The sequence below is a fragment of the Entelurus aequoreus genome, linkage group LG14, assembly GCF_033978785.1.
Source record: "Entelurus aequoreus isolate RoL-2023_Sb linkage group LG14, RoL_Eaeq_v1.1, whole genome shotgun sequence".
Lineage (NCBI taxonomy): Eukaryota > Metazoa > Chordata > Actinopteri > Syngnathiformes > Syngnathidae > Entelurus > Entelurus aequoreus.
In genome coordinates, this window is record NC_084744.1 from 16,448,627 (window position 1) to 16,470,048 (window position 21,422).

Genomic DNA, 21,422 nt, shown 5'->3' on the forward strand with positions numbered 1-21,422 from the left:
GCCGCCGTCTCTGCTCCACACGCTGTAAGTTTTTACTGTCGTCCAGCATTCTGTTTTTGTTTACCTTGTAGCCAGTTCAGTTTTAGTTTCGTTTTACATAGCCATCCCTAAGCTTTAACCTCTTAAGGCCCTAGCTGTTTGTTTACATGCTTTTTTTTTAATTTCTCTTTGCTATTTGGGCTTATTGGACCCTAATTACAATAAAAACTAAAAATCATATTTTTATATGATGTACTTAGTCCATAGGTACACAAACGTATACTTCATGTGTAGTGACATGCTAATTTTTATTTTTAAACTTTTTTTTTCAAATTCCATTGTATGTTATACTCTTCTGATAGCAGTATACGTGTCCATACGTCGGCATAAGACCCCAATTCAGTAGTGTACACAATTTTGGAAATAAGAGCTAAAAGGTGCTGTCCACGCATGTGGCCACTAAGGCCATTAGAGGTTAATGCCTTTTCTTCGGGGCACTCACCTTTTGTTTATTTTTGGTTTAAGCATTAGATACCTTTTTACCTTCACACTGCCTCCCGCTGTCGCCTGCATATTATGATCACGACAAACCATCGCAATTACCTACCGGCTTCCACCTACTGATATGGTATGGTATAACATGGTTACTCTGCCGAGCTTTAGACAGCACCGACACTCAACAACAGAACATAATTTGCAGATTATAATTACTGGTTTGCAAAAAATATTTTTAACCCAAATAGGTGAAACTGTCTAATCTCCTGCGGCACACCAGACTGTATCTCACGGCAGACTAGTGCCACGGCACAGTGGTTGAAAAAAACTGCTTTAACGGATGCATCGTGTGCATAAACTGAGTGTGGGGTAATAAATAAAAACAAGGGCGATAAACATGTCTGTTTTTTAACCAATAAAAGACATTTTAAATTAGACCTTTACACATTTTATGTTATAGCGTGAATAAATAAGTCATGTTTTTCATCTAATCACGAACGGATGGCGCCGAATCGCCCATATTATTATAGCAAAGTGAATGCTGAATATTGCATAAATGTAAGCTGGGTTTGCTACGTTGTTGCGGTGTTCGCTGGCAGGCAGTGTGTGAATGTTGCCTCATGTGCACCCAATAGATACACACAACACTCATCATTCAGCCAACACGCAAACACACGCACGACACACACACGTCCTACCCACTTTTTGGTCCGGACACAACAGAGCAGTTACACATGCCCGAAATCCAGACAGAGCGACAAGTATGCTATTTCCTGTCTGCACAAACAACTGGGGTGCGCAGCTGTGTGTGTGTGTGTGTGTGTGTGTGTGTGTGTGTGTGTGTGTGTGTGTGTGTGTGTGTGTGTGTGTGTGTGTGTGTCTTTATGAGGCGGTGGACACAATGCTTGAGCATTAATAATTCACCATACAGCTTTTTATCTTTTACATCCTCCTCTCCTCTCATAGTAACTTTCCCTCACACCACTTGCACGGCCCTCTTTTTTATTCTATTCATGAGTGTAAGCCCATTCGTATGCGTGCGTGCATGTGTGCGTGTGTGTGTGTTCATTTTAATAAAAGTATATCCACTAGTAGAAAAGGGTGACAACACCATTGCGCATTTGCAGATTCAGTGAGCACAACCACTTCCAACAAGCATTTTTATTGTATAATAACTTTTCAAAGGACAATGCTACAGAAATTTAAAAAAAAGGAAATTTTGATCAGGGTTTTATGCTAATTCAATGCTTAATTCGGATACCGATCAACAATGAGTGAGATCGGCCGATAACAAAACAATACATATACTGATCACAAGTATTACTGTATATGTTTACATTAGTTTATGGGAAGTGATAGGGCTGGGTGATATGGACGAAAAAGTATATCTCGATATATTTTTACTTAAACTCGATATTCTATATATATCTCGATATAATTTTCGGTGAAAGTATACATATAAAGATATAAATTTTTGAGCGATATTCACTGAAATTGAAGTGAATGATAACTGTACTGTAAACAGTCAGTCGCACTTTTATTAACACAGTTAGTCCAGATGGGTATTAACAGCACAGAAAAGAAACTGTTTAAGTAGTACAGAATTACATAACAAATAAAATAGAAAAATAGTATTTATAAGTAAAATAAATAACATAGCTGTGCAAATAATACAAAATGTATCAAACTCAGATAAAAAAAGACATTTGCAGGCAGGCACTTTTTAATTCCCAGTCGACGATGTAATGGACTGTCACTGTCACACAAGTATGCCCCATCTTGCCTCTGATTGGCCTGTCCCTAACCAATCGTGACTCATCATAGTAAACAACCAACCAATCATGGATGTTCTTATACGTGCAAGCACATCTTGGAAGGAGGAAATGGAGGGGTTTAGTAGCCCATGGAAGGAGAGCGGGGGAGAACAAGGAACACAACAAATAAGCAGCGTTTTGTAATTGTAACGTGAACTAAATTATATCGATACTACAATCATTTGTTAATTCATATCTTGTTTAAAAGTATATCGATATATCTTACAAACTCGATAAATATCCCCCAGCCCCAGTAAGTGACATTGAGTTTAACAATATCAAAACAATATTAAACCAGTCAAAAACTACTTTTCCTTTAAATCCATTAGGTTTGGTCCTCCAACCCCTCCTATGTCAAGGGATTTATTGAGAGTTTGTAAACAATAACAAAAAAAACCAAAAAGAGAAAATAAAAATATCAACCTAATCACTAGTTTCAATCTTATACTGATACTACACTTGGTATCGACATCACCAATTTATGAATCGTTCTGCCCTCCTACGTTCTGCTACAACGCGGTTCCATCGAGACTTCTTAAAGGGGAACTGCACTTTATTTATTTTGCCTATTGTTCTCAATCAATATGAGAGACAGGAATACACGTCTTTTTTTTTTAGATTTTAAAAATGATAAAACGCTTGAAAGATGCAGCTAATGGGAGTCACCGTTGTAGCTTTCAAAGCCCTCTAAAACAACTTCAAAACCCTCAATCAACGTTTTATATGCACACTGCAAGTATATATATATAATGTAATAACAGAGACGTTCATAACAATATGTACGGTAATATGTTCAATATTTACCCTATTTCGATCATTTCGATCATTTCAATCATTTCCGGAACGGATTTCTTTCGCGCATTGATTTCCTTTTCCATAGCAACACACGTCTGACTTCTGGCAACATGTGTGTACCTACTTATAAATGATAATAAATACTTCCGGAATCAAACACGAGTGTGTGTTCTAATCATGGCAGACTTGGTAACAGACAACGAAGACGACTATTTTTGGACAAATGAGGATTCACAATGTTATACATTTGAAGCTAAATATACTGCTGCTTGAAGAAGCGAAGGAAGGGTGAGACGTTGGAGCAGACAGAAGCTGATAGAGTGAGGTGAAAGCAATTTTGACGCTATAGTTATGGAACTTGGAGCCAAGCTATTTCGACGTAAATGGATTGCTTACCCAAAGGAAACGTCCCCGGCCAGCTGGACCAGACAACTGTCCATGGAGTGAGTCACTTTAATATCGACCATGGTACATGCAGCACGTCATGAGTGTTAGTACAACTACAGTACAGGCGTTTTCTGGCAAGCTCAGCTGTGTACAAACAAAACATGAAATGTGGGCTAATACTTTACAGATTCTGTAATATGATTGTTCATGTTATTCAGTCAGTACAGATTGGTGTTGTATCATAGTGTTGTGTATTACAAACTCAAACCCGTTTCGTGTTGACATAGAAGCTAGCTTATCCCTTGCCGTAGTTAGCTTTCACGGCTAATAAAGTAGCACGCTGATGTGTTACTACGCTAGAAAAATTGTTATTGTCGCTCTTACAATAACAATGTCGCTACAGTTTGGTTATTATTAGAGATGTCCCATGGCTGATAAATGCTTTAAAATGTAATATCGGAAATTATCGGTATCAGTTTCAAAAAGTAAAATTAATGACTTTTTAAAACGCAGCTGTACGGAGTGGTACACGGACGTAGGGAGAAGTACAGAGCGCCAAAAAACCTTAAAGGCACTGCCTTTGCGTGCCGGCCCAATCACATAATATCTACGACTTTTCACACACACAAGTGAATGCAATGCATACTTGGTCAACAGCCATACAGGTCACACTGAGGGTGTCCATATAAACAACTTTAACACTGTTACAAATATGCGCCACATTGTGAACCCACACCAAACAAGAATGACAAACACATTTCGGGAGAACATCTGCACCGTAACACAACATAAACACAACAGAACAAATACCCAGAACCCCTTGCAGTACTAACTCTTCCGGGACGCTACAATATACACCCCCTGCTACAACCCCGCTCACCCTCAACACCGCCCACCTCAACCTCCTCATGCTCTCTCAGGGAGAGCATGTCCCAAATTCCAAGCTGCTGTTTTGAGGCATGTTAAAAAAATAATGCACTTTGGACTTCAATAATAAATATGGCAGTGCCATGTTGGCATTTTTTTCCATAACTTGAGTTGATTTATTTTGGAAAACCTTGTTACATTGTTTAATGCATCCAGCGGGGCATCACAACAAAATTAGGCATAATAATGTGTTAATTCCACGACTGTATGTATCGGTATCAGTTGATATCGGAATCGGTAATTAAGAGTTGGACAATATCGGAATATCGGCAAAAAAGCCATTATCGGACATCTCTAGTTATTATACAGGTTACGGAACGTAAATGAAGTATTGTTGATATTTTTTAAGACATTTTTAAAGTGATTTAGCGGTAGAATTGATTGCTCTCATTAGCTGCATTGCTAGCCACCTTGAACGAGCAGATTTTTATGTTACTAAGCAAAAAAAAACAAACAAAAACTTTTGTCTTCTTGTCACTCATAATGGTTGTGAACGATAGGTAAAAAGTTTACGAAGCACTTATTTCTTAGTGTTGTTTAAAGCCAGCTTAGCTTTTAGCATGCTTTCCCCTGGCTAGCTCTCAGTGTGCAAAATAAGTAGCCTCGACTTTCAGTGATGACACTTAATAATGATACTTAAGATACTATTAAATGCAGTTTTTATGCCATAAAGGAGGTGATTACTATTAGCTTAGGTGAGCAGCTCCACACTGTATGGAGATTCGATATCGACCGATTATTGAGCTGGGCGGTTATAGGCGCCGATATTTGGCAATATAACATTTTAGCCTTTTTTCATATCGGTTTCAGCCTTTTTTTGCCAACTATAACATAACTTAATCAGCAGATACAATATATACACATATGACACCAATATTTAATAAAAATAAATAGATAGTGAAGTAGAGAGTAATAACCACTGCTCAAGCGCCAGTCCTTTGGCTCTGCATGAGAAAAGGTCCTCTTTTTTTTTCACCGCAGCACTCACACAGCCAAGCCCTTCTTCCTTCCCCCTCCATTGCTGGTCGCTTGTACAGAGCGTATCATCTGCTTACCCCACAAATCTTTCAATTTTGGATGGGAAATCCAGTGTTTGTACTGCACTTCTTTCCCCACATCTTACCGGTTCCGCTTTGTTTGTTTTTGCAACTGCAGCGACGGCGTCCGCTCGACACGCCACGACGACTACTCGAAGCCTGGGCTCGATTCAATCAAATAACTCGACAGCGCTGGATGGACATGAAGATGACAGAAAAGCTATCTCTGCCAAAAATCCAAACTTTGTGTAAATATTTTGACAAATAGGAGACTTATAATATAAATAAAGAAGGGCAGGCAGCAGCTCACATATTATCATATGTGGGGGGAGATGTTGTCAGCGCTGCCTGCAGGAGCAATGGTCACCACCTCTGTCCATGGTGCTGAGGACAGAGCACCATCAGACGGGGGCGTGGCAGTGCTGATGGCGAGACACGGCTGGCAGGTGATTAGATTTCACAGGTGGTACGTGGTAATCTAATCATCTGTTGTCTTTAACAGTAAGCGGCCGGGAGCAGAGACAGAGAGAGAGGATTACGGACGTGACTGGGAGGTCACAATCAGCTGAAAAGAAAAACTTTTGTTGAAACATTCTGATTAAAACTTTGTTAAACCTGCACGCTTGGCTCCTGTGCCGTGTCTGACAGTGGGACTGCTAGGAAGCGACTTCCACATCATACTTTCTGTAACATTCAGAAAGAAATAATGTCAGCCAGTTTGAAAAATGTTTCACCTATATTAAGCTACATGAATGAGGCCAGAATTGTTTTTTATTTACCGTATTTTCCGGACTATAAGGCGCACTTAAAATCTTTTTTTTTTCTCAAAACTCGACCTTTTCTCGCGCCTTATAAGCCGGTGCGCCTAATGTAAGGAATAAGATTGGTTGAGCTTACCCAACTCGAAGCAAGTTTATTTGGTACAAGGTGTAATGATAAGTGTGACCAGTAGATGGCAGTCAAACATAAGAGATAAGTGTAGGCGGCACCGTTTGATGTGCTTCAACATACAAGTATTATTATGGTGTGTGTATAAGGTAAAACATTATCTGGCGTTTTGTTTTGCAATATTATGCAAAAGCAACTTTTCTTACCTTCTGGTACCTGCTGATCTGTATTTGGGATCTGCATAAATCCTGAAAAATTGTGCACATCCGCCTTTGTAAGCTTCTTATTTTTTACTATCTTCTTGTTATGTTACATTCATCCTGCGCTGTTGCCATTTTTGTATCTAAAGTAGTGTAAAGTTCTTACTTATAGCTGTCAGTAAACTCGCCATGAAAGCGCTAAAACATACCGGTGTAGAGAGTTTATATTATTCACCCAAGGAACTTTAGTTATTAGAGTTCCGGTCGGACGTTTTTTCACGGGACACATTTCCGGTGTTGTTGTTTCCGGATGAGGAGATGCTGCTCCGTTATTGATTTAAGTAAAGTCTGAATACCATTAAAAGAGTTAGCTCCATCTTTTGACACTTCTTCCACTCCCGCCCTTGCACGCTACACCGCTACAACAAAGATGACGGGGAGAAGACGCTGCCAAAGGTGAGCCACGTAAATAAGACCACCCACAAAACGGTGCATCCGGAAGCGACTGTTAGAAAGTGGCTTGAAGATAATCTGTAAAACATACCGTATTTCCCGCACCATAAGCCGCACCTAAAAAATAAACATTTTCTCAAAAGCTGACAGTGCGGCTAATAACCCGGTGTGCCTTATATATTGATTACTATCAATATTTATTTTCATAAAGTTTAGGTCTCGCAACTACGGTAAACAGCCGCCATCTTTTTTCCCCGTAGAAGAGGAAGCGCTTCTTCTTCTACGGTAAGCAACCGCCCCCATAGAAGAGGAAGCGCTTCTTCTACTGTAAGCAACCGCCAAGGTGAGCACCCACCCCCGTAGAAGAAGAAGCGCGCGGATATTACGTTTCATTTCATTTGTGTGTTTCTGTAAAGACCACAAAATGTCTCCTACTAAGAGACACGCGTACAAGTTTACACTGACTTTTGATATTCCTGTGAACCGCACTGTGGATACAACGGGAGCATGTACGGTGAATATTCGCACCACAGAGAATGAGAAGTCGTCCTTCACTGTGGTTCTAGCTTGCCATGCTAACGGCCAGAAACTTCCACCCACGGTGATATTCAAAAGGAAGACCTTGCCAAAAGAGAACTTTCCAGCCGGCGTCCTCATAAAAGCTAACTCGAAGGGATGGATGGATGAAGAAAAAATGAGCGAAGAGACCGGGTGACTTTTTTCACGCAGCTCTGTCCCTGTTGATCTATGACTGCATGCGTGTCCACATCACAGATGGTGTCAAAAAACAAATGAAGCACACCGAAGAAGAATAATTCGAGGGATTTGTGGATGAGTAATAACTTCAGAAAGTGAGCTTTAAATGTTTATTTTGTGTGTTGTGTGACACTAACGTATGAGCAACGTTGAGTTATTGATGTTGCTATTGCTCTGCACTATTTTGAGTGTTACTATTTTTGTGATTGCACATTTGCACATTACATTTTGGGAGTGAAAAGAGTTGTTAGAACGCTGGTTTGTAATATATTATTAAAGTTTGACTGACCTGACTGTTTTTTTGACATTCCCTTTAGCGTAGCGTAGGTGCGGCTAATAACACGGGGCGGCTAATAGGTAAACAAAGTTTTGAAATATGCCATTCATTGAAGGTGCGGCTTGCAACACGGGGCGCCTTATGGTGCGGAAAATACGGTAATCTATGCAACATTTTGACCAAAGAACCACCACTACATGTTATGTAGACTACAAAGAAGTGTTTTACATTTAGAAAAAAATTATAATAATATGACTACTTTAATGCGCCCTATAATCCGATGCACCTTATACATGAAAAAAAAAACAAAATAAACCATTCATCGGCAGTGCGCCTTATAATTCGGTGCGCCCTATGGTCCGGAAAATACGGTATTAAAATATTTCTTATATGGAAAACACTGAAGTACGCATTTTTTATGCATTTTGGGCTGAGTAAGTCAGTGCAGCCTACCTCTAATGAGTGCACCTCCAGTGCTAAAAAAGAAAATAATGAAAAGTTGTTTGAATGATTTAAAATGCCCATAAAAAGTAGTACATGTCTTCTGCATGTTTGAAATCAATAAAAAGCCACAGATAGAATGAGTGTCTCTGTGGTGATGCCCAGTTTAGTACACGCTAAATCCTCATTCAAATAAGGCGCTCTCCAAAACAGTACAATTGCGCACGCAGTGTTAGTATATTGCACACAACATGCCAAAAAAGCATGGGAAGTTTGAAATTTATTGACCATTTTTTGATTATTCAAAGTTGGACACCGTCCATGGGAATTAATGGGGAATTACAATAATCATATATTATTGGGCACTTGCCTATATGCTGTTGCATCTTTGTGCCATTTTTGACGTAGCTCTTTGCACAGTATTTGCAAATGTACACAGCCTTTCCGCCTACATTGGTTGGGGTGAAATGTCTCCACACATCAGATGGTGTACGTGGCATTATTCTGTTTGTATTTATTTATTCTTGTAAAACACTAATGCAATGCCACTCAAAGATATAAATAGTCAGCTAAACAATTGGAGTAGTCTTTAAAAATATTTTACTGATGGACAAATAAATACAAATAGGCTAGATGAATAAATGACTCAATCAGCATGCTAAATCAAACTATAACCTACATTCTTGTATGACAACAGAATGGCTAGCAGAACAGAAGGCAGAGGAAACTACACGTTTTGATTTAGTATTTGCTATTTGAACTTTACAGATCACCAAAAAGGTAAATTCGGATCGCTAACATTGTTAGCATAAATGAATGGGATTTAACATACAGAAAATTAGAATCACGGCTAAAGGAGAAATATTTTCGGTTCATTATGAGACTGTGGTGGTACATAAATCTAGCTAGCTAGAGATATTGGGCCCAAAATCATTTAACAAGTACAGGAACAGCTAGCTAGCTTGAGTGGAAGTCTGCTGGAGTAGCCTACAGTCATACAGTAACAAACAATTACACCTCTATTAAACTTAAATACCATAGATCAAATATATTTACCCCAGTAATATCATCAAAATTTACCTGACTGGATGAAGTCCTTGGGCTCAAATACTAGTGTTGCCCCAATAGCCCTGCTGTAGTGTGTCATCATCGGCAGCTCAGTCTCGAGAGACCATACTGATGCGCGTCTGGAGTCTTGTCATGTTGTTTGGCATCGTCTGCTATGGCTGCGCAGTCCGATCTGTGAGTGACAGTCTTTATTGCAGTTTGTGCAAATGAATAAGGTGGCCTGGGTTTGAGGGGTTGCTGCAGTGCACTTCCTGCGTCTCCTCTTCTCTGCTGCAAGCCGATCTCTTGCCACCTCAGCTTCTGCACTGCCCTTGTGGACAGTCTGACGCCAAGCATTTCTGTCCATGGCCTGTACCTCCCAGCTGTCAGGAGAGATGTTGCATGCTTTCATGTCTCTTTTGCAGACGTCCTTGAAGCGTAGTAGGGGGCGACCAGCTCGTCTGGTGCCAATGGTCAGTTGTCCATACATGATGTCCTTAGGTAGTCTTCCATCCTCCATCCGTCGGACATGGCCGAGCCAGCGGAGACGGCGTTGACTCAGCAGGGAGTACATGCTGGGGATCTTGGCGCGCTGCAGGATGTTGGTGTATGGGATGTGGTCCTGCCAGCTGATGTTGAGGATGCGCCTGAGGCACCGCATGTGGAAGGTGTTGAGCCGACGTTCTTGCTTCATATAGGTGGTCCAGGATTCACTTCCATAGAGAAGGGTGCTGAGAACGCAGGCCTGATATACACGGATCTTGGTGTGTTCTGACAGCGCTCCGTTCTCCCACACTCTCTTGGTCAGTCTAGCCATGATGGTATTTGCCTTTCCGAGACGCCTGTCCAGTTCGATGTCCAGTGAGAGGTTGTTGCTGATTGTTGATCCCAAGTAGGTGAACTCGTCCACAGTGTCCAGTCTGATGTTATCAACTGTGATGGAGGGGGCAGTACTGATGTCTTGTGCACTGATGTTGGTCTTCTTCAGGCTTATTGTGAGCCCAAACTGCTTACAAGCATCGGCAAAGCGGTCAGCCAAACTCTGAAGGGCATCCTCTGTGTGAGTCATGAGGGCTGCATCATCAGCAAACAACATCTCCCTGATGAGAACTGTCCTGACCTTGGTCTTAGAACGCAGTCGCGCCAGGTTAAACAATCTCCCATCAGACCGGGTGTGCAGGTATACACCATCAGTGGAGGAGTCGAAGGCGTAAGACAGGAGCAGGGAAAAGAAAATCCCGAAAAGGGTTGGTGCAAGTACACAGCCCTGCTTGACACCACTGTTGATACAGAATGGTTCTGAGGATGATCCGTCATACAGGACTGTGCCCTTCATGTTGACATGGAAGGAGGTCACCATGCTGCCGAGCTTTGGGGGGCAGCCAATCTTCTCAAGGAGCTGGAATAGGCCTTCCCTGCTGACCAGATCGAAGGCCTTGGTGAGGTCTATGAACATCATGTAGAGTGGCTGGCCTTGCTCTCTACTCTTTTCCTGGAGCTGTCGAAGGGAAAAGATCATGTCAGTTGTCGACCTGCCTGCTCTGAAGCCACATTGGGATTCTGGATAGACACGATCCGCGAGTCTCTGCAGCCTGTTGAGGAGGATGCGTGCATACACTTTGCCGACAATGCTGAGAAGGGAGATCCCTCTGTAGTTGTTGCAGTCACTGCGGTCACCTTTGTTTTTATACAGTGTCACAATGGTGGCGTCACGCATGTCTTGTGGGACTGCACCTTCCTCCCAGCACATGCAGAGCAACTCATACAGAGGCTGAAGCAGGGCAGGTTTCCCGTGCTTGATGGCTTCAGGTGGGATGTTATCGCTACCTGGTGCTTTGTCGTTTGGGAGGGCATCAATGGCTTTGCTGAGCTCTTCCATAGTGGGCACTTCATCTAGCTCCTCCATGATGGGCAGATCCTTCGTACCACTAAGGGCAGCATTGGAAACTGATGTTTCACGGGAGTACAGTTCTGAGTAGTGTTCCACCCATCTGGTCATCTGTTCCTCCCGGTTAGTGATCTTCTCCCCTGACAGAGATTTCAGGGGGGCAATTCCTTTTACTGCAGGGCCAAGGGCCTTTTTGATGCCGTTGTACATGCCGCGTGTGTTTCCGGACTCGGCACAGCTCTGTATTTCCTTACACAGTTGTTGCCAATATTCATTGGCACACTGTCTAGCAACACGCTGGGTGGTGTTCCGAGCCCTTCTGAGTGCTGTGAGTGTCTGTTCATTTGGGCATTCCTTGTGTGCTAAGAAGGCTGCACGTTTAGCCTCTATTTCTGGTTTCATCCTTGGAAGGTGGGCTTTGAACCAATCCTGGCAGGGATGTTCTTTCTTGCCAAACGAGGACATGGCCGTGTTGTAAATTTTGTCCCTCATGGCATTCCACTTTCCTGTGGCGTCATGATCTGGCAGGTCCTGTAGGGCTTCATCCAGGTTGGTTACATATGCGTCCACCTTAAGGGGATCTGACATGTGTACTGTGTTGATCCGGGGGCGGCCTTTTGGTTTGGAGTGATGTAGCTTGCGTGGCTGGAGACGCACTTTGCTGCACACAAGGGCATGGTCAGTGTCACAGTCTGCACTATGGTAGCTTCTGGTGATGAGGACATTGTTTAAGGCAGAGCGCCTGGTGATGGCAAGGTCGAGTTGGTGCCAGCGTTGGGACCGCGGATGCCTCCACGACACTCTGTGTGATGGTTTACACTCGAAGAAGGTGTTTGTAATGCAGAGGTCATGGTAGGAGCACAGTTCCAGCAGCCTTTGACCATTCTCATTTACCTTCCCTGTGCCATGACGTCCAAGGCAGGAGGGCCATGACTTGTGATCTGCACCTACTCTGGCATTGAAGTCGCCAAGGAGGAATAAGGGCTCATCTTTTGGGAGGCCCTTTATCAGTTCATCAAGCTGCCCATAGAACTGGTCTTTTGTGTCTTCCGATGAGGTGAGAGTGGGAGCGTACACACTGAGGATGTTGACATGACCAGCAGCAGTGGCGAGGCGGATGGACAAAAGGCGCTCGGTGCCACCTGAGGGAGGCTCCACTGCAGCCAGGAGGGTGTTTTTGATGGCAAAGCCAACACCATGCTGGCGGGGCTCTTCGGGTTCTCTGCCCTTCCAGAAGAAGGTGTAGTTCTCCTCTCTGAGGGAGCCGCTGGAAGGGAGCCGGGTTTCTTGGAGGGCAGCTATGCTGACGTTGAGTCTGGTGAGCTCTCTGTCAATGATGGCTGTCTTTCTGGTGTCTTCCACCACTCTGAGGTCATCTGAGATGCCTGTGCGCATAGTGCGCACGTTCCAGCTACCAAATAGAAGAGCTGGAGTCTTCTTTTTAATTTTCTTATTGTTTGGTGCAAAGATTTACCGTCTGCTCATCGTGCCTTTACAGTACACTAAGCTCCAGGCACCCACTGAAGCAGGCAAACGTTGGCGGGCCGACACCCTACTGACCGGGGGCTGCCCGGTTTAAGGCGGGCAGTAGTCGTCCACTGGGACACTATGATCCCTCCCACCGTCGAAGCTGACCCGTGGCGCCCCATACTTACGCCAATCAGATGGGACTTATAACCCGTAAACTGCCAGCTTCCGTGTTGTGTCCTCACTCTTGCGAGCGAGGCTGGAGTGACCTCTCCAGTTTTTGTGACCTCCATGGCGCAAGCCTGGGCATAAGGTATGGGGACTTTGGGTTGCCCAGTCGTCAGAATCCCCCTCTTGGCTTGGCTGACGGGATCCAAAGGAATGCGGAGCATGACGTTTGGCACCAGCTTTGCTGCAGGAGTTGCCGGAAGGGTGTTGTCTTGCGAGCACCTATCCGCCTTCGGGGCTCCACTCCGGATTTGTAAGGTTTACTCCTTTACACTTGGCCGTTGAGTCCTATGTGGTCTTCCTCCGCCCTAGCCGTTGGCTGACTGGTGCAGCTCCTCCGCCTAGTGGTGCAGTGTACACACCACCCCCTCACGTGGTTTGGTCTGCCAGCTGAGGCAGTGTACCGGGGTGTGGCGCTTGGAGCCAGCACGTGAGAGATTTAGGGGATGGATGAGAACCGGTGAAGCGTGGCCTCCCTACGAGTAGGGAGCAGCTGCCAATCAACAAGGGTGCTATCTCTACCCACCCCCCTACACCCCCGCTGTAGTGTGTAGCATGCTGGGAATTGTCTGTGCATGTGATGGAGGAATGCACAGCACATGTGATGGAGGAATGCACAGTACAGGGTTGAAATTCTACTGAATTTGCATTAAATCAGGTTGTCTTAGCTAATAATCATGCTGCAAGATCTAGCATGTTGCATTCGATGTTTATTCCCATTAATTTCCCATTAATTCCCGTTAATTCCCATATATTCCCATGGAAAGTTTCCAACTGTGAATATTCCCGGAATTTTGCAACCCTAGTTCCAAATATCGGTTATCCTTGACTAGTAATAATTGGTATCGGCCTTAAAACATATCGGTCAATCTCTAAGGGAGGTATACAATTAGCTGTTAGTCACTTGTCAGCTGGGGTACTAAAAATAAATACAGTGTCAACCAAAGAGGATTGGCGTTTAAAATGCATTTATCAGCAATGGCGATCACATACTTTTTCACCAAAACCAGCCAAATGTGTCAATTGAGTGGCCTATCAATTGATACATCCCTAGAAATAACATGTGGATATACTTTAGAGTAGACAGTGTACAACTTGTATAGCAGTATACATTTACTATTGACTACAAAATGAGTCAACACATAGCCATTATTGTCCGGGCAAGTTAAATCCAAAATAATTGGTGGCCATAGCGTCATGGTCTGGAAATGCTGGTATAAGCTGAAGTTTATTGAGGGGACACATAAATTCCAACTTGTACTGTGAAACTGTGAAGCAGAAACTGGGCCACAATGCAGATTTTCAACATAAGGAGCCCAACCAGACCTCTAAAATGACAAGTGCTGAGAAAGAGAGGGTGATGAGGAGGCCAAGTATGCTTCCTGCAGACCTGAACCTAATTGAGGGCCTTTGGGACATCCTCAAGCGGAAGGGAGAAAGGATAAGGAGCACATCCACAATGTCATCAGAGGAGGAGTGGAAGAGGATTCCAGTAAAAACCTGCGTAGCTCTGGTAAATTCCATGCCCAAGAGTATTAAGGCAGTGCTACTGTAGATACAAATGGTACTCACACTAAATATTCACACATGACACCATTTCTGGTGTGTTACAAGACAGTATTGGCTGTGTTTTGAGTCGTTTTCAGTGGCTAGTAAATCGATACGGTGACACAAGCTGTACACTGCCTTGATGTGTGTATCACTTTGAGAAATGAACTACGTGAAGTGACCGATCAGCTGCTGTGTCCTTCGACTTTAAAGCAGCAAACCGTGTTTATCAGGAAGCACTTCTTTTGTTTCGCAAGTGACAGCTGAAAAGAAAGTTAGAGGAGTGGCGTGCCGCGTTTGGACATCCGGATTCATCGCCATCATCAATCTAAATGGAGCTAAATCCCAAGTGTGGGATAAATTTGATCCAATAGCGACAAAAGGGGAATTCTCTTTTTCTGCTTACTATTTGGCGCATTGGCCAGAGTTGAATGTTTCGTATTTCATTCTGCACAGCTATTAGTTTAAAAAAATACCACTAATGAAATTAATTGCACATCTTTTTTTTTTCCAAGATGGCGCCGCTGTAGTGGCTGCTGGTGGCAGGAGCTCTGGGCTCTTGTCATCTTTTTGTGTTCCTGATGTTTCCCTCTTGGTTTCATGTGGGTTTTTTTCCCCTTTTGGTTGGGGACCCTTTGGGACTGTGTGACAAGGGGTGGCACTTTTGTGACTTCTGCCGTGCTTTTTTGTGAACTTCTGGATCTGCGTCCCGGGAGCCTTTTGGCCATGTAGACCAGCTGCTGGGTCTCTGCCACACCAGAGTCCGTTTGGAGAGACTGGAGGAGATGCGTATAAAGAGACAGGGCTGCGGCGCTGGCGCTGAGCGCCGGGACGGACAAGCTTTACAGTGTCTTGGCTGAATGAGCAGGTATCGGACACCTCAGTCTCATCTCAGACGCATCCTCGCTCATCCGCGCAGACTGGACCCTGGCAGAGAGTTGGTGGGCGGCCGAGGGTGGAGTCGGCTCTCTTTGTTGCTTTGTTGGGTCTGCTCCTGTCTCTAGCCATGCTCCCCCACCGCAGCAGACAATGTTTGTTTGTTGTTTTTGTTGTTTTACTTTTGTGGCTGTGTGTAGAAGTGGCACTGCTGGAGTGGCAGCTGGTTGCATCAGTTCTGCTCTTTTAATGTCCTTAATGTTCTTTGATGTTTCCTACTTACACACATGTTTACGTGTGCTATGGCTATGAGTTTTTTTTTCCTTGACCTCAGTCTGGACCCCCTCTCCAAGGGCCATCTCCCCAGCATTTACCTGTTTCTCACCTTTTTTGTAAGGGGCGCCGGAAGTTGTCAGACCCGTCAGCGATCCTGTTCTGTCTCCCTGTAATATTTATCTGCTCTTGAATGGGATTGTGCTGAAAATCTTAATTTCCCTTCAGGGATTATTAACGTATTTCTGATTCTGATTGTGATTCTGAAATGTAGTGACATGTTTTTAAAATCCAGCAAATGGTGCCATTATGAAAGAGCAAACTCAGTGTCAATGCAGTGAGTGAGTGTGAGTTATTTATCCATCAAAGTTTTAGACCTTATCATTATCTTCCTACTTTGATCACATTTTAGACACTTAACATGCATGAAAACTCACTAAGTTTTGCAAGCGCGTCCAGTCTGGTGAAAAAACATATATTTTGGGGGTTGTACTTTAACAAACTTTTCCTAGGCGCCAAACTTTGATCTGATGGTTCGCCAAAAAACTTTCAACATTTGTAACTCCGTTCCACAAATTCAGATCTCGATAAGAATTGGTTCAAATGATGATGACACCTTGAAGATCTTGATGGTACCTATTTGTATCTAATCCTTGTTGGGTGGCCTGCGGATAAAACTGTTCCTCGCCATGAACGATCAAACCGTCACCACTTGACTTTAAATGATCAGCGCTCCTTCCAAACGGATACAGCTTTAAGGGTGAGAATTGATCATAACTGGACATTGATATACACACCAATATCACCGCCTTGTGGTGGATAATTATAACAGTCACAAGAAGGGTGCAAGGGCCCATTCAATATTGATAATAAAAATGGTTGCTACAAATATGAAGGGTGTTCACTGTTGTGTATGTGTATCATGCATCTTCCTTTAAGTCTTCTGGCAATTGCAATCCACTAATGTGCCACTTAAATCCTCTCAAAGCTTGTATTTCCTTAGGAGTCCTTGAATTGGATTTAAATTGAGTTGCCATGGTGACTCAAATTGGGGAAAAAAAAGTAAGCATAACTTCTTGACACTATGACTTTTTTATAGGGCCTGTAGCGGTTGATTTAAGGACATAATTCACCACACCTGTTATTTATCTTTGTCATCATCATTCACTGTACTGTTCTATTGTGCACATGACAATGTTGTTATTTATGTGTTGTTAAGAGCGAGTAATTCGGCGCGGCCCCTTTAAGTGGCCGTCAGTACATTCTCACAAAGGTGGGGGTTTGTTGTTCCCGCGATATTTGAGTGTTGTGATGAAAGCGTCATTCTTGCTTGTGCTTTTCTTGAATAAACGACGCACACGTTTTTGTGTGTCAACTATATTTCAAATTGTCTAGCCTTCACACTACGAGCACAACACTGGTGACCCCGACGCTCACTGAACGGATTCAGTGATTTTTTTATCGACCATGACGGCGAATGCGTTTCTCTAAAGCTGCCCGAGTTCTGGGAAACTTCCGCGACCGCATGGTTTGCCCAGGCCGAGGCACAGTTTGCCCTGCGTGGTATCACCGAGGACGACACTAAGTTTTATTATGTCGTGTCCTCCCTCGGCAACGCGACGGCGACCAAAGTGGTTAACGCCATTACGCACCCACCGGAGAGGAACAAGTACCGCACGTTGAAGGCTCACCTCTTACAGACATTTCATCTTTCCGACGCGGAGCGAGCTAACCGCCTTTTTTCGTTGCAGGGGCTTGGCGATTGCAAGCCCTCTGAACTAATGAACAACATGCTAGGACTCTTAGGTGAGCACACACCTGGATTCTTCTTCGTGCAGTATTTCCTGAGACTCCTGCCTACTCAGGTGCGGGCTGCTTAGCCAACACCACCATTTTGGACTGCCGCGAACTAGCTGCTGAAGCTGATGAGTTTTTTTAGCTTCCCTACCGGCCTATGTGGCTGCATTGCTTCCGGCTGAGACAGAAAGACCCGTGGCAGATTTTTCCACTCTCGCTGCTGCTGCTGCTGCGCCCCCCCAGACGGCAACCGGATTCTGGACTATGTTTTTTCCACGCAAAGTTCGGGACCAAAGCTAGGCGGTGCCGTCCCCCGTGCAGTTTTCGTGGACCGCCGCCGGGAAACGCCGGGGCCGGCGCTCAGCAGTGGCCATGAGCGTCGGCAGTACTGGCAGGCTGCTCTTCATCCAGGACTCCCTCTCTGGACGACGGTTCCTGTGTGACACCGGCGCGCAGAAGAGCGTCCTGCCAGCATCAAGGTTGGACATGCTGTCTGAGTCACATGGTCCCCCCATGGAAGCGGCCAATGGCAGCCCTATCCGCACATATGGAATACGGTACGTGGAACTGTGTTTTGGTGGACAGCGTTTCAGTTGGAACTTTGTGACTGCTAAAGTGACGGTGCCGCTCATCGGTGCAGATTTTCTCTGTGCTTTCGGCCTCCTTGTGGATGTAAAAAACAGGCGTTTGGTGGATGCGATTACGTTCTGCTCGTACAAGTGCAGTCTCAGCGCGAAGGACTCCATCAGGCTTTCCAGCATGCTACCCACCGCAGACGTTTTTCTGCGCCTCCTCGCTGATTTCCCGACCCTGGCGCAGCCCACGTTCTCGTCATCTACCGCCAAGCATGGTGTGGAACACCACATTGCCACCACGGGCCCCCCTGTGCACGCACGAGCCCGGCGCCTGGACCCTGCTAAGCTCTCCATCGCTAAAGCTGAATTTGAGACCATGGAACGCCTCGGGATCATTCGCCGCTCAGACAGCCCGTGGGCGTCGCCCCTCCACATGGTGGAGAAGCCCGGAGGTGGTTGGCGGCCATGCGGTGATTACCGCAGACTCAACGAGGCGACTACCCCGGACCGTTATCCGGTACCCCACATACAAGACTTTTCCGCCCACCTCGCTGGGAAAACTGTGTTTTCTAAGGTAGATCTTGTCCGGGGCTATCATCAAGTGCCGGTCCACCCCTCTGACATCCCGAAAACAGCGGTCATCACCCCATTTGGACTGTTTGAATTTTTACGTATGTCTTTTGGCCTTAAGAGTGCAGCACAAACTTTCCAGCGGTTGATGGACTCTGTTTTACGTGACTTGCCATTTCTGTTTGTCTATTTGGACGATATCCTGGTCGCGAGCACCTCTCAGGCAGAGCATGTGACCCACCTCAGGTCCCTTTTTCAGCGCCTTAACCAACACGGTCTCATTGTTAACCCAGCTAAGTGCCAGTTCGGGTTGTCTGTGATCGACTTCCTCGGACATCGTGTCACGGAGTGCGGGGCAGTTCCCCTCCCAACGAAGGTTGCTGCCATCGCAAACTTCCCCGCCCACTCACGGTTAAGGCTCTTCAGGAGTTCCTTGGCATGGTAAATTTTTACCATCGTTTCATTCCCCGGGCAGCTGACCTCATGCGGCCGCTGTATGATGCTCTTAAAGGAGCTGCTCCAAGCACACGGTGGACTGGTCTGACGCGCGGCACAGTGCTTTTGTGGGGGTCAAGTCTGCTCTCGCTAACGCTACCCTGCTGGCACACCCATTACCCGATGCTCCTATTGCAATTACCACAGACGCGTCAGACTATGCTGTTGGTGCAGTGCATGAGCAGTGGGCGGGTGGCACTTGGCAACCTTTGGCTTTCTTTAGCAGGCAGTTGCGCCCCTGCGAGCGGAAATATAGCACATTTGACCGTGAGCTCCTTGGCCTCTATCTGGCCATACGCCATTTCCGTTCGTTGCTTGAAGGCCGGCCTTTCACAGCTTTTGTGGACCACAAACCCCTCACTTTCGCGATGGCCAAGACGGCTGAACCGTGGTCGGCTCGGCAACAGAGGCACCTCTCCTACGTCTCAGATTTCACGACGGACATCCAGCACCTTGCTGGTAAAAGCAATGTCGTGGCTGATTGCCTTTCCCCGAGCCCTCGCGAGCGCTGTCCATGTGGGGCTCGATTTTGCACAAATGGCAGTTGACCAGGCCGACGACCCGGACATCCAAGCACTGAAGGCTGCAGCCACAGGGCTACGGTTGCCTGAGGTCCCATTTGAGGACACAGGGGTTACGCTCCTTTGTGACGTCGCTACCGGTCGGCCACGGCCCCTTGTGCCCGCCATTTGGAGGCGGCGCGTGTTCGACTCCATCCATGGCCTTTCCCACCCTGGGAGGAAACCTTCCCAGCGGCTGGTTGCTGCAAAATTTGTCTGGCGTGGACTGAAAAAAGATGTTAGGGACTGGGTTTCCACATGTGTGGCATGCCAGCGCTCAAAGGTGCACTGCCACACGCGGGCCCCACTGGCACCGTTTACGGTTCCGGAGCGCCGTTTTGACCATGTCAATGTGGACCTGGTCGGGCCTCTCCCATCTTCACGCGGCTGCACATACCTCCTCACGATGGTCGACAGGACCACCCGTTGGCCGGAGGCAGTACCTCTGACGTCCGCCACCTCCGTGGAGGTGGCGCGCGCTTCATTGGTACGTGAGTTGCCCGTTTTGGTACCCCATCGGACATATCATCCGACCGGGGCTCTCAGTTCACTTCCGAGCTCTGGGCCGCTGTGGCCGAGAGTTTGGGTGTGAAACTCCACCACACGACGGCGTATCACCCGCAGGCCAATGGTATGTGTGAGCGATTTCACAGGTCCATGAAGGCAGCGCTCAGGGCGTCCCTGAAGGACAGCGCTTGGGTAGACAAGCTCCCTTGGGTGATGCTGGGGCTTCGGACTGCCCCCCAGGAAGACTTGCAATCTTCCTCGGCAGAGTTGGTTTATGGCCAGCCCCTGCGAGTGCCAGGGGACTTTATTCCTAGCATGACGGCACCTTGGTCCGCCAGTAAGCAGCGAGCTGCTCTCCTCGATGCCGCCAAGGGTTTTGCCCCCATCCCCACTTCGCAACACGGCCTTACGCCGTCTCATCTTCCTGTTTCCTTAAGGGGAGCGGCGTTTGTTTTTGTCCGCCACGACGCCCACCGCGGCCCCCTTCAGCCTCCTTACGATGGGCCATTTTGCGTCCTAGAGAGCGGAGACAAGCATTTTCTGTTGGACATCGGGGGTCGGTCTGAAAAGATCACGGTGGACCGACTGAAAGCGGCCCACTTGGATCTTAGTCAGCCGGTTACCACGGCCGTACCCCCGCGCCGGGGTCGTCCGCCCGCTCTACCTAGGCCCCAAGATGATGTTATGCATCCTTCGACGCAGGCCCCCGGGACCTTAGACAGGACAGATACCCTTCCGGTCCCCCCTGTTGACTCCCCGGCGTTAGTACCAGTACGGCGCACCCGGTCTGGTCGGCCCGTCCGTGCCCCTGTCCATTGACAGTTTGTTTTTCTTCGTGATGGCGAATTCTTGGGGGACGTGTGTAGCGGTTGATTTAAGGACATAATTCACCACACCTGTTATTTATCTTTGTCATCATCATTCACTGTACTGTTCTATTGTGCACATGACAATGTTGTTATTTGTGTGTTGTTAAGAGCGAGTAATTCGGCGCGGCCCCTTTAAGTGGCCGTCAGTACATTCTCACAAAGGTGGGGGTTTGTTGTTCCCGCGATATTTGAGTGTTGTGATGAAAGCGTCATTCTTGCTTGTGCTTTTCTTGAATAAACGACGCACACGTTTTTGTGTGTCAACTATATTTC

The 21,422-nt window shown here is 45.9% G+C and overlaps 1 protein-coding gene across 1 annotated transcript in view; it reads right to left on the reverse strand.

Moving 5' to 3' along the window:
- The window catches only part of LOC133665349 (immunoglobulin superfamily member 3-like), a 346,105-nt gene that overhangs the window by 243,249 nt on the left and 81,434 nt on the right, over positions 1–21,422 (reverse strand).